Here is a 14,663-nt window from a genome sequence, read left to right as displayed (position 1 = left end):
CCATTTTTAATATGTACTCACATTTTAATATTTTAAATGCTTTTATACATATAAATGTTTAACTTTTGAATTATTAAATATTCTTAGAATGTGTAGTGGAAGGGGAATTATGTAGACAAACATATGATTCTTGATGAAAAACAGTTTTATACATCTTTAAGAATTCATAATAACGCTGGAAAGGGGTTAAGGTGATTGGTTCAACATAGTCATGTGACAGGTGAAAAACAGTTTTAAACAGGGATTTTTTTATTGTTTTTATTCTGATGAACTCCCAGGATATAGGGAATGAAAGCACTTAATGTTTTGATCAATAAAAAGTAGTTGTGCTGTGATCCTAGTTTGTTGTTTTTTAAGTTCAAATTTGTGTTGTTTTTTTTTAATTTTGTTAATTTACCAGATTTCAGAATGTGCCAACTGCAGTAGTATTGCCAATGTATACTTTGTTCACAATTATTAAGTTGTAACTCCATGTGATGGTTATTTTCTTCAGTTTCAGGGACAAAGTGAATGTGTTTCAGGATAAGTGGAGGCTTTATAGCTTTAAGAAAACAGCAGGAGAAAATGGGGCAATGTTCAGTCAGGTAATTAGACAAGTTTTAGACTGATACATTTTTGAAAGTTAGTAATCGTTATGCTTGGAAAAATGGAAGAGTTAAGAGTGTGGGCAGGTTCTTGTGGACTGAGAAACTAGTTGCCTGAGGTTATTGTATGAAAGGAAGCATCATATTCAGTTGAATTTTAAGTCTCTTAAACAGTTAAAATTGGTCATCTTGTATAAGTTGACCTCGGGCCTCTGCTGAAAATGGACTTGTTATCCAGCCAGACTAGCCCGGTCAACAACTGTAAAATAAAATAAATAAAGTTTTTTCCTACTAGTAATTGTATGAAATGCACACAAGAAATACTCATTATGGGGGGCTGATCTGGATGGGGTGGGGTGATATATGCAGAATTGCTATGTAGAATTTCAGAATTAAACAACTGAAACTATTTAATGTGTGTCTGTTTGGAAACATGCAGTCACACCCCAAAGCAGTAGTCCCAACCCCTAAGCTTCCTTCAGAGTTTAGGTGCATTGCTGAAAGTCTTCTTGTTGCAAAAGTTAAAAATCTCCATTCTGATCAGCTTGTAGATCACTTCAGCAAATATGACCTTCTGGACAGAAACTAGTTTTGTATCATGTTATATAAAGTGACATATTAAATTTAAAAAGCTGTAAAAAGGCATCTTTTTAGCATTTTCTTCATTGACGATAAAAGGGCTTTTGAATTAATAGGTCACAGTGTACTTCTCAGTGCTTTGGCTGTGGTGAATTTGCAGTCAAGTGGCTCTCCTCCTTCTTAAGGAATAAAACTTTCAAAGTTTCCATTGAAGACACTCCTCATACCTTGGCACACATAAAACTGGATTCCCCCAAGGATCATTTTGTAAGCCCACTGCTGTTCACCATATTTATTAAGAACTTACCATTAGTCCTGTCTACTATTGACTACATGCTAAATCGACATGACGTGATTGTACTAGCCTCTAACCCCATAGCTCCGCCACATAGTGAGCTACAGATTAGTTTCAACCTCCTCTGGAATCGGTTGATCATAAAGTTATCATTTATAGTAATATGTCATCCTCCATGGTATTACAATGCTTAGAAACCATTCCAGCAGCCACTCATTTAGCTTAGTTGATTCCCTAGGTACACTAGTCCCTTTTCTAACAAAACAAAAATACACGTGATTCACCTTAAAACAGCATCTCTCATCTAACATGCATGCCGGCAGTAATTTTTGATGAAACACTAAAACAGCTAACATTTCACTGCAGTTTCTCATATATTTTAACCTTCAGTTAAGAAAGCAGTAGAAATTAACAAAGCTTATCCCAAAGTTAGAGTACTGCCTACCTGTACGTACTTGCAACTTTTCGTATAAGATACCTTATAAATTGCCACTAACAAAATACACCACTTTGTAACTTTGTCTGACCTTAGGGAACATCACTGTTTTACTTTATAGAAAGTTGACTGGTTATGTATAAGTGCCAGAGAAATACTTCAACTCAACTCACATTTAAACTGCTGTTTAGTATCTAGTGTATCTGTCTAATATCCATACTGTATATCACAAGCACAACGTATTCCCTGAGATCCACAGCTGACAGTGCTCTATTAGCTCATCCTTCCTTCAGGAAGTTTCTTGGTGAAAGTCTTTCTCAGAGTTTAGTCCTGTCTCATGAAACTCATTGCCCAGTAAGTCAAGAACTGCAATACGTTTTTGTTTTGAGTCTGTTAGTTCACTTGAAAATGGAGTATAAATTACATGTGTTTTCAGGACACGGGATAGCAACGGTAAAGTATTAGGCATGTCCACAAAATGCATATTGTTCCATTACAAATGAAGCACATTTGTTACTAATATCCTTTCTTCTGTTCCGACTACTACCTCTGAATGTTACAGTGTTTTTTCTCTAGTACTCTCTTTTCTACCTGCACTTCTGCTTAGTCAACCAGTACTACTTTGAATCACATCATTGAGATTTGTAATATTTTTGCATAACCTGAGCTGCACTTTTCGGACAACCCATTATGGCTCTAATACATTCCTTTTAAATGTATTATACCAAGAAAAGACGTGTGTTTGTAAATGTCATACAAAGTTTATTGCAGGCTGTTATGTGTTCAGATTTGTGCTGTTTTAAAAGCTTCTGATTGCTCTGTTGGGCAAGCAGTTGTCACTCACAGAATGTTTCCAAACCAGGATCAAACATTTCACTTCTGTCCTTGTTACACTGTGAATGTCAAATCAGGGCTAGGTGTTTCATTTCTATTTTTATTGTACTGTAAGTATCAGTAACTTGAAATTATTTGTCATCCTATACAATGTTGTAGTCTAAGTGATACTGTTCTGTCATGGTGTGGGTTTAGTCTGAAATAGGTCCTTGAACCAGTTCAACCAGTTGATTAACAACGTTTAATAAAACACTTGTTTCACTGTTTCTTATTACAATGGCATGAGCACAAGCAGTATGTTAGGAAATTGCTACTTACTAGCTATTTGGTTAGTTCATTTGCTCAAATATACTTACAACCTACTTTATGTAGGAGGTATTACATATGCCTTTAAAATTAGAATTTAAAAACATCTGTGACACATTTTAAAAGAAAATAAAGTTAATGCAGTAGATGGATAGTTTATCACTGGGTATCAGAACTATATATAGTATGTCATAAGTTTTAAAAGCATTATTGTACTAAAATCTAGAAAGAGATAGATATGAACTCAGAACAGAAGAGTACAGGGAAACATGATACGTATCCCATTTGTCATTGTAACAGTACTTCTGTGTGGAATGAACTTAGTTGTGTTAGTAAAGGCTTTAGTAATTTTAAGATTTTTTTTGTTTATGTCAGAGTTAATGTTGAACCCTGTTTTACACATGAGGTCTTTCTTACCTTTTTCTTTTAAGGACACTGTTGTCACATAACTTGATTTTTATAGCTAAGATTATTTAAAATATTGCTTTACAGATGTTTCAGACTTCCTATAAGGCATCTATCGAGACACCAGGATATTAATGTTAATACATAAGTGAATTAAATAAATGTATTGGGGTTTGTTTATTTCATGCATCATACAATTTACCGGTGTTGCAATTAATATTAACAGCAAAGTTATCTTGTCATATTCATAGTCTGTTACAATACCTTTCCATGATTCCCAGTGAACAAGAGAGGTTCTAAAGTAAATTGCAGGTCATAAACATAACTACTAGAGCATTTGTGCTAGGAAACTTCAACTGACCATGTCTTGAGTGGTCAGAGTATTGTTCAGATAATATTTTTACTTCAGAATTAATAGTCAATTCATAAATGTTAACTTAGAACAGAGAGTAAAGAATCAAACATAGGACATTAATGATTTACACGCACTATACACACTAACATGAGTCTTCCTTTTCCTCCACAGAAATTGAATCTTGCAGTATTGGCACAGATCATGATACCTTTGTATTTTGGCTAAAAAAAGTAGCTACCACTGGCAAGTGTAACTTTTGGGATTTCTCAAATTCTAAAATAAGCAATGCATTAGACATTTATGACTTGCTTCTGTGAAAAGTGCTGGTTGTCATGGTGGGTGCTATTGACAAAATGCTGGTATGTTAGCGAACTATTAGTATTGTCAACATCTATGGATACTGAACATTGGTTAGTTGCAGGTGCTGTAATGTAATCAGCAAAGCTGCATGAATGTGAAAACAGAAAATGTGTTTTTTTTCAATATTCCCTTTTTTTGGAGTTTTTCCAATGTTGGCAGTAGCTTATTTGGAAATCAGGGATGTGAATCTGGGGGATCAAAAACAATGATTTTGCTCTTTTGTGCAATATTTTGGGGTACAGTGTTTTGTTTTGCAGTTCTGTGGTTTCTTTATGATGTTTTACATCACTGCTTAAAAAGACATGATGTTTCATTATAGAACCTTTAAGGTGTGTTATTTAGCATGAATACAAAAACAACTGAGGCAGTAGATGAATTCTGTCCCATAATGAATGACCACATAGCTGAATATCTCTCAACTGTTCTGGTTTTGCAAAATCTCCATAATTTTGCCTCATATTTTTGCCTTGTTCCTTATAAACTTTTTTATTTTGGGGGGAAGTTAATGGGAGATTACAGTTCATCAGCAATGCCAGGCATGAGAGTTTATTTCCTTTTTATTGTTAAGAAAATGCAAGTTGCTGCAAAATGTTTTGTTCTTTTAACTTTTTTTAAATGAGTTAAGAGTTATTTTTTAATAACTGTGCCTTATTTGGCGCCTGTGTCCCCCCATTGTTTTTGGCTTTGTCCAGATTGTTTGAGGAAAGAAGTTGGGAGGTATGAACAGTTATATCAGTTCCAGTAATCATAAATATACTGAATGATTCTTGATGCTATTCAGGGATTGTATATGATTTTTACTTGCTCAGTGGCTGGCTTTGTACATATTAACAACGCATAAGTCGCAAAGTCAAAAGTGAAAAATATAAGCATATAATCCCCATCCATTAATACAGAACTCAAGCACTGTATCTGTTTATCTTACTTATTATCTTTTGGGTATATTAGGTAAGGCGGTAATGAATTTGTGGGAAAAGTGCAAAAATGTTTGTGAATAAGATTTAAGATGTTAGTATAAACAAAAATATCAGTTTCTCTGTACCTAGCTAGATATGAACACCTTTTTGTAGCAGTGTTATACTGCCATTCCCCTTAAGGTTAATAGATTTGTTTGCTGAATATAGTAAAACTGATATTTTGTATTTATTGCCCCATTTCCTGTAAGTAATGGTTAAAGATACTAAATACCATTCACTGTGCTGATAATTCCCTGATCAAAACTTTCATGTTTGCAATATCTTATTACCATCTTTTGTTTTTACGTTAATCACATTTGAATAATTAAAAACAAGCAAAATAAGTTATGTGCATCCTTTCTGACAAAAATAAAAATAGAATGGTTAATATATATTGGGAAGTTCAAAACAGACTTCCTTTGGCAAAGCTGTAAAGCCCCGTTTGACATGTGCGCTTGTAAGAAGAAAAAACTTCTCAATCAGTATTAAGACTAGTTTAAACAAAACATACACAACTCCAAGTAGTTATCTGTTGAACATTAACTGTGTAACATGTAATCACCAAAGACAAATTAGAAAAGATTTCTTCAGCTATGTCAGAAAAAATGAAGACTGAAAAAAAATCAGTAATATGCCATAGTAATAAAAGATAACAGAATACCTTCTTACCCTAAAGGTGAATCTGATACATGTTCTAACAACAACAACAAAATAGCATTTGAAGTAATAAGAAAGGGGGAGATATAGAGTTAGAACTATGGTATAGTACTGTATACCACTTATTGCAGAAGTAGCCTTGAATAACATCAAGAACGTTTCCTATGCAGTACTTTAGAATATTCAAGGAGATTTTGTATACAAAATCAGAAACATCAGTCAAACCTGTTAAAGTGCTTCTTAACAAATTAATGTAAGGTACATATGTACGCAGTGACTTAGTAAATTAAATAAAGATATATATGGGTGCAGTGACTTAGTAAATTAATGAAAGGTACATATGTGTGCAGTGACTTAGTAAATTAATGAAAGGTAGATATGTGTGCAGTGACTAGGTAAATTAACGAAAGGTACATATGTGTGCAGTGACTTAGTAAATTAATGAAAGGTACATATGTGTGCAGTGACTTAGTAAATTAATGAAAGGTACATATGTGTGCAGTGACTTAGTAAATTAATGAAAGGTAGATATGTGTGCAGTGACTTAGTAAATTAATGAAAGGTAGATATGTGTGCAGTGACTAGGTAAATTAATGAAAGGTACATATGTGTGCAGTGACTTAGTAAATTAATGAAAGGTACATATGTGTGCAGTGACTTAGTAAATTAATGAAAGGTACATATGTGTGCAGTGACTTAGTAAATTAATGAAAGGTAGATATGTGTGCAGTGACTAGGTAAATTAATGAAAGGTACATATGTGTGCAGTGACTTAGTAAATTAATGAAAGGTACATATGTGTGCAGTGACTTAGTAAATTAATGAAAGGTACATATGTGTGCAGCTTACTTCAGATCAAGATAATTACCAGACCAAGTAAATGAAAAAATATATTATTTATATTGCAGAAAGAAATATGAAGCCTCTTGCTCCTAGGTTAAGATGTTTATTGGTATATGAAGGAAAGGTCCTGCTTTCTAAACTTGCGTAGCATTTTTTTAGATATGTTTCAGCTCCAACAGGTAAAGGTTTGACACTTCACAGAATATATTTAATCTGGCAAAAACATTTGATTACCCATGTAGGTATATTGGATAAGCTAAAACAGTTAAAAGTTAACTTCTGTGTAGTTAACCGGATCAGAAGATGGTTTGATTCAGAATGAGGGAATAATCTCAGCAGACTTCGCACAATAAGTGGATCACTATAGGGCTTGGGGCTGGGCCCTTTACTGTTCAGTAGCATGTCTTCAGATAAACATGGACAGCAACTTTTAGTTAACAAAGTATGCAGATGACTGCAAGGTAGGAAACACTGTTCTTTCCTCCACAGATGCAGTTGAGCTTCAGGGGATGCCTAGACATTGTATACTTATGGAGCTTTGTCAACTTTTTTGTTCAGTTTAAGGAGGTTGTTGTACAATCAACTGCAATATCTTTTAACAATTGCATTTTGATTGCACTTCCTTCATATAATTGCACTGAAAAGTCATGCAGTTTATTTTTTGTCAGCAGTTGTGTTGTAAGACTACCTCACCCTTAACAGTCTCTTGTCTAATACCCAACATGGTTTTCGCCCCCATCATAGTACAACCACTGCCCTTCATTCCTTTGCTGACTCAGTCAATAACAACCGTAATAATAAATTAATATCCTCTGCTCTCTTTCTTGACCTATCGAAAGCCTTTGACATGGTCAATCACCAGCATCTGCTCCATACCCTGGAAACCCTACATCTTAACAACCTAGCTATAAGTTGGTTCAATGCTTACCTCTCTGGTAGGCAACAAGCTGTCCAGTGGCAAAACAGGCTATCTGACCTACTCCCCAATACCATTGGTGTTCCTCAGGGCTCTATACTTGGTCCCCTTCTTTTCTCCGTCTTCATAAATGATCTTCACTCAGTCATCCCCAAAGCCACCTGCATCCAATATGCAGATGACTCCACCCTGATCTGCTCCGACGTCTCTCTCCCGAAACTCCAAGCAATAACCCAACACTGTTTTGCTATAGTCGAAAAATGGTTCTCTGAATTGAAACTCATACTTAATCCAACTAAAACCAAGTTATTACTATTTTTCCCCTCTGTATCTACTCCCCCAGGAAAAGAACCTCCAAATGATAATAACACAACCTTCCACGTGGAATCCACCAATGGCACCATCATAGAGCCTGTCTCTTATACCAAACTACTAGGTGTGACTATTGACCACAAGCTTAAATTTGGTATGCACATTAGCCTAACCATTAAGTCTGTAAACAAGAAACTCGGCTCAATGTACAGAATAAAGAACTTTTTAACACCTTATGCCAAACTAACCATTGCTCGCACTCATCTCCTCTCCACCCTCCTATACGCCTCCCAGGTACTTTCATTCCTCAGTAGGAGAGAGCTCAATAAACTCTCTGTAGCCTATAATCATATAGCCAGATTTATAACAGAAATGCCTTATCGTACCCACCATTGCCTTAATCTAAAGACACTTGGTTGGTTAGAACTGCCCAATCTTCTCAAACTCAACCAACTCACTGAAGCATTTAAAATAATTAACCAACCGGACAAAACCCCCTCACTGAGCAAAATACTGACCCCCTACTCCAACCTAACCTGCCTCCGATTATCAAAAAGTGTCCAGGTACTAACCATCAAATCTAATAACTCAGGAGGTGATGCTCTCTATGCCAATTCCATCGGAAAGCTCTGGAATTCCCTCCCAAACAACCTAAGACTTATGACCTTGCTTAATCAATTCAAAAATTACCTCAAAGAATTCCTTAAGTCACACTGGTTATGCCCTTGTCCTAAACCAGACTAACCCCAAAGGTCCCACACCACCTTAGTCTCTTCCCCATCTCAGAGTTTATAATCTTAACCTCACGGCTTCACAATGTAACCATGTTAGATTATCTACATAATATCTGTGAATGTTATTTTCACAGCATGTAAAGCTCACTGTTTTCTTGTATCTCTATGTTAATGCTATTTTCTACTGCATGTAAATGTTTTGTGTCTTCTCCTCATGTTGGAGCATTTCTCCCCGGGCCTCTACTGAAAAAGGACATGTATCCAGCTAGACTAGCCCGGTCAACAAATGTAAAATAAATAAATAAATAAATAAGACCCATATGCTGTGTTAGTGAGGGTTTTCTGTTTCTGTTCAGTGTTGTGTGATCGTGGAGTTAGTATATTTAAGTAATACAGTGCAAGGGAAGCATTCTCCACTTGGGAGACTATTTTTTAAACTTTAAACATAGGTTTCATTTGATAAAGAATGGGATGTGACCATGAGGATAAGGGGAATTGGATACATATTTCTGGACTGCCTCTGACTACATACCTCTCAGCTGTCCTGATTTACTGGGACTTTCCTGATTATTTTTTTAAAACACCTTTATTAAATTTTCACTTAAGACATAGGCAAACATACTTTAATAGAAAATAAAGCTAATAATATTAACATTTTTTTCCATTTAAATGCATTATACATCAGATCTATGTTATGTGATCGACTTTGTAAATAGTTGAATTTTATATGATCGAACTCCTATTATCAACTGTTTAGAATGTCAAACATATGTAAAATCTCAAAATCATCATTTTAGCAGGGGGCAAGTCCCCCTGCACCACCACACCCCCTGCTAATTATATACCAACTGCATATTTCCTAATACCCTCTGTATCGCAATCTGAGGACAATTAGCCATTTAAGAGAACAGGGACACATTCGTCTAATTAAACACTCAATCATGTGAGAAATTCAACTATTTAAAAAATCTTTTAACATAGATCCTATACATCACGTTTTCTTTTTTATAACTATCAGTCCAGCATTGCATAATTTGCTCAATTCCTGCCTGCCATTAAAGCTCACTCTTCCTTCTGAAGATTTTTCTGCATGTATTGTTCCCACAGTTTCTATTTATTTATATGTAATTTTCACCTTTTATTTTCAAAAGGTCTCTCTTCCAGTTCTTTCATCTATTTTACAATATTCAATACTTTAAATACAGTTGATTTAGACTATGATTTCCATATTCTAATAACTGCTTTTTTGGCAACCGACAGAAATAAACTTAAAAAGGCCTCACCATGTCCAAGCAATTCAGATCCTGTGTCCAGCTCAAAAGAGTCATTAACTTGGGTACAATCATTTTCTCACCTAGCATTTTAGACAGGGTACTCATCTGAATAGCTAGTTGAAGCTGAAATTAAGCTGTTGATCAATGTACCCCCATTTTGGAAGTCCCTCTTAAAACTGGTAACTTTTGGAGAAAAGGTAGTGAATTACACTTTATAAAAATGATGGCAGTAATTAGAATTATAGACTTCTTTTACTTCAGAAAAAATGTGTATTCACATTCTTTTATTTTGTCAACAGTTCAAGTTAATAATTTGAATATTTTAAAAGTATCCCTGACTGTCCTTGATTATTTTTAAATGTGTCCCTGAATCTATTGAGATTTGCCCCTGATTCATTGAGAGCTAGGCCCAAATGGAGCTTTTAAACTTTACCTACAGCAGTTCATAGGTACTCCTTTTTGGCTATTAGGTCTTACAAAACATGAGGTAAACTTGCTCGCACTTGCCTTATATAGTGGATATAAAAAGTGTACACACACCTGTTAAAATGCCAATTTTTTTGTGATATAAAAAACGAGACCACAATAAATCATTTCAAAACTTTTCCCACTTTTAATGTGACCTGTAACCTGTACAATTCAACTGAAAAACAAACAAATCTGTTAAGGGAAAAAATATAAAACATACAATAAGCTGGTTGCATAAGTGTGCACACCCTTAAACTAATACTCTGTTGACGCAGCTCTTGATTTAACTACAGCATTTAGTCTTCTTGGATGCACACCTGGCATCAATTAAAGAGACTCTGATTAACCCCAAATAAAGTTCAGCTGTCCTAGTAGGATTTTCCTGACATTTACTCAGTTACCTGCCACAGCAAAAGCCATGGTTCGCAGAGAGCTTACAAAGCATCAAAGGGATCTCATTATTGAAAGGTATCAGTCAGGAGAAGGGTACAAAAAAATTTCCACAACATTGGATATACCATGGAACACAGTGAAGACAGTCATGAAAAAGTGGAGAAAATATGGGACAACAGTGAAGTTGCAAAGAACTGGATGTCCCTCCAAAATTGATGAAAAGACAGGACAAAAACTAGTCAGGGAGGCTGCCAAGAGACCTACAGCAACACTGAAGGAACTGCAGGAATTTCTGGTAAGTACTGGTCGTGTACTACATGTGACAACAATCTCTCATATACTCCATATGTCTGGACTATGAGGTAGGGTTGCTAGACTGAAGCCTTTTCTTACACAGAAAAACACCCAGTCCTGGCTAAAATTTGCAAAACAGTACATCGTCTCATAAAAGCATGTGGGAAAATGTGTTATGGTCTGATGAGACCAAGGCTGAACTTTTTGGCCACAATTCCAAAAGGTATGTGTGGTGCAAAAACAACACTTTTCATCACCAAAAGAACACCATCCCCACAGTGAAGCATGGTGGTGGCAGTATCATGCTTTAGGGTTGCTTTTCTTCAGCTGGAACTGGGGCTTTAGTCAAGGTGGAGGGAATTATGAACACTTCCAAATACCAGTCACTTTTGGCCCAAAACCTTCAGGCGTCTGCTAGAAAGCTGAAGATTAAGAGGAATTTCACCTTTCAACATGACAGTGACCCCAAGCATATATCCAAATCAACAAAAAAATGGCTTTACCAGAAGAAAATTAAAGTTTTGCAATGGCCCAGCCAGAGCCCAGACCTATATCCAATAGAAAATCTGTGGGATGACCTGAAGAGGGCTGTGCACAAGAGATGCCCTCGCAATCTGACAGATTTGGAGCATTTTTGTAACGAAGAGTGGTCAAATATTGCCAAGTCAAGATGTGCCATGCTGATAGACTCCTACCCAAGAAGACTGAATGCTGTAATTAAATAAAAAGGTGCTTCAACAAAGTATTAGTTTAAGGGTGTGTACACTTATGCAACCAGCTTATTGTACATTTTTTATTTTTTATATTTTTCCCCTAACAGATTTGTTTGTTTTTCAATTGAATTGTACAGGTTATAAGTAGCATTAAAGGTTGGAAACGTTTTGAAATGATTTATTGTGGTCTCATTTTTTATATCACAAAAACCTGACATTTTAACAGGGTTGTGTACACTTTTTATATCCACTGTATCTGGCAATAGAGGTACTTAATGAGGCGCTGGAAAACAGTGAGATCCCCAAAACTAGGGTACTTGTTCTCTGAAGAGTTGGCTCAACATGAGAGTCTATCATAAGCAGCTTCAGCAAAAGTCTATCAGTACATGGCTTCTTTGTGTATAACAGTGGGTCTGAATCATGGCTTCCTATTCCTGTTACAGTTTATTTTGGATTTGAAAGATATGGAAAATTTCACATATATTTGTGTATCTTCAGAGCAAACTTGAAATGTAGACATTAATGAGATTGGTAATATGTGATAGGTCTTTCTCATTCAATATATTTAAATAGGTAGTATTCCCAGTATTTTTGTCATTATGCAAAAAGTTTGTTGTGATTGTATCTATTAATGTCCATACCCGCGGTGGTGGTGCTGCGGTAGCGTTGTCACCTCACAGTAAGACGTTGTCCGGTTCGATTCTCAGCTAAAAGCGTCTTCTGTGTGGAGACATGCGTGAATGAATCGGCGTACCTTCGTTGAAGGTTGTGCGTCAGGCTTGGCAAGCCGGTACGTAAAAATCAACTGCCAATCATTAACGGACCGGAGTTCCGCTGTGGCAACCCCTAACCGGGAAGCCGAAAGACACAAACAAATCTATTAATGTCCATCTGGACAAGTAGGCAAATATTAGTATGTCTTAAAAGAAAAGTTATATTGTTTGAATGATTTATCAAATGAAGTTGTTTGCTGGCAAAAAAAAAAAAGAAAAAAAAAAACTTGCATAACTTGAAGAACATCTAGGTATACTTATAGACAACAGCCTTAAATCAAAATGTCTCCACAAAGGTTAGGAAGTCATTTACTAGAGTGAGTATCTGATTGGTTCGAAATAACAAATGCGTCACTGTAAACAATACTAATTCTGCCAGTAGTGCAGCTTTTTGTAATTAACTAACAACACATCTTGCATAATTACCCACTAAGAAAATATTTGGACAACTACATTAATACATTGGAGCTCTCACTTTCATCAGTGTCTTTGAGACTTTGTAGAGGTGATCTGTGTCTAGGGTTCAAGGCACCGTTGGATTTCGCTCTTTCTGAAGTACTCTATGGGACACACAATCTGTGGTGCTAATACCAGCTCAGGTAACTAGCTACAAAATGTAAGCTATGCAGAAATGAGGGGATGGTCTATGTCACTATGTCCCGGGAGAGTAGAAGAGTTTTACACTTTCAGCCAAACAGTATGCGTCTCTATTATTTAATTTTTTTTATGTGATAAGAAATGCAGCTTAGGGAATAGCAATTAACCATCTAAGGTGCAGTAACCAGCGAACCTATGCATGAAATAGTTAAAAATAAAGACAGCTAGGATTTAAATGCATCTTTACCATATTATGTTTTATATGTTCTACGCAGACCTCATTTGCACAACTTATAACTGAAACAGACCTACTGTAGACCTGAAGAGAAAGGTCATGCATATTTATTGCTGCTGGAACAGTACAGAAAAGCATGCTGCAGTTAGATGCACAAATAACACTTAAACATACACAGTAGTGTCAGTGTAAACAACAGCTTCTTTGCCCTTACTTATGTGCCTGAAGGGAATTAAAATGCAGAGCAGCAGCACACTACGTAACATCGTAACAAAAAGCTACCAAATTCCCACTTGAATTTTATATTTACATGTCGTTGTTATATGTTTTCTCCACTCTGTGCATGATCTAGGCACACAGTAATACATGAATGTTTGTATAAACATTAATACTAAATGGATGAATCCATGAAAGTCTTTTCTTAGCCACTTTGACTATAGAGAAAGCAGCAGCTCTGTCTGACAGATAGCACAGAGGATTAAAAGTAATCATTTACTATGGCAGTTAACACAGAGGATTAAGGTTATGCAGTATTAATGAACTTCTTCCTGTAGCCCAGAGTTTGATTCCCAGAGAATCCATTTGTCTGCTGTGCTAATCTGAACAAGTCACTTAAACAGGTAATGCTTCTTGTTCATTCCTGAAAAAGGACACGTCCAGTCAGCTTACACAGTTAACAAATATATAAAATAAGAATAATTAACTGTACTCTTGTTAAGTAACACTTCAAAGCATCACAGAGATTAGTGTTTATTCAGCATTTAATAACACTTCAAAATGTAGTCATGAGTTGGCATCTTCTTTGTAGCTCTGAGTCTGTTATACGAATACTGCTGCTGTGCCAGTTTGAGTCTGGTATGGACAGTTCCAATGCCCAAGGTCCTTAGTCTTTCAGCTGAGATTTATTTAGCATCAGGCATTCAGGACAGAATCTTTGAAAATATTTATCCACCAAAACAAATGAATGGGAAGGAATGGCTTATCAATTACTCCTTTTCAGTAGTGTAGCAGTTGTTTGGTTTGAAGGCAGTAATGTAAAACATCTTATTTGTAGTTTTTACTATAACTACATCTAGAAATGTTCCTCTTTATGTAATTCACATCATTCATGTGAAAGCCTGTGCATGGTCATCATCCATTCGTGGTTGGTGCTATGCTCATTGCGTCTCTGGCAGGCAGAATCTGTCTCTCTTTGGTATGCAATCTGCTCAGTTGCCTAATCTGGCTATAGGGAAGTATTTCAACATGAAGTTATTTTACTATATCTGGGCTGATTTGTGTTTTGCTTTTTGTAGCAGTCATATTTGAAACAGTGATCTTGACAATAATTCCTTCCTACTGCCA

The 14,663-nt window shown here is 35.8% G+C and overlaps 1 protein-coding gene across 1 annotated transcript in view; it reads left to right on the top strand.

The window, feature by feature from the left end:
- FOXP1 (forkhead box P1) overlaps positions 1 to 14,663 on the top strand; it is a 5,351,121-nt gene that overhangs the window by 3,542,773 nt on the left and 1,793,685 nt on the right. The window lies entirely within an intron of this gene.

The sequence above is a fragment of the Protopterus annectens genome, chromosome 7.part0, assembly GCF_019279795.1.
Source record: "Protopterus annectens isolate FY-2018-M chromosome 7.part0, PAN1.0, whole genome shotgun sequence".
Lineage (NCBI taxonomy): Eukaryota > Metazoa > Chordata > Ceratodontiformes > Protopteridae > Protopterus > Protopterus annectens.
The sequence above is the reverse complement of the archived record's forward strand: the minus strand, read 5'-3'. Positions and strand labels throughout refer to the sequence as shown.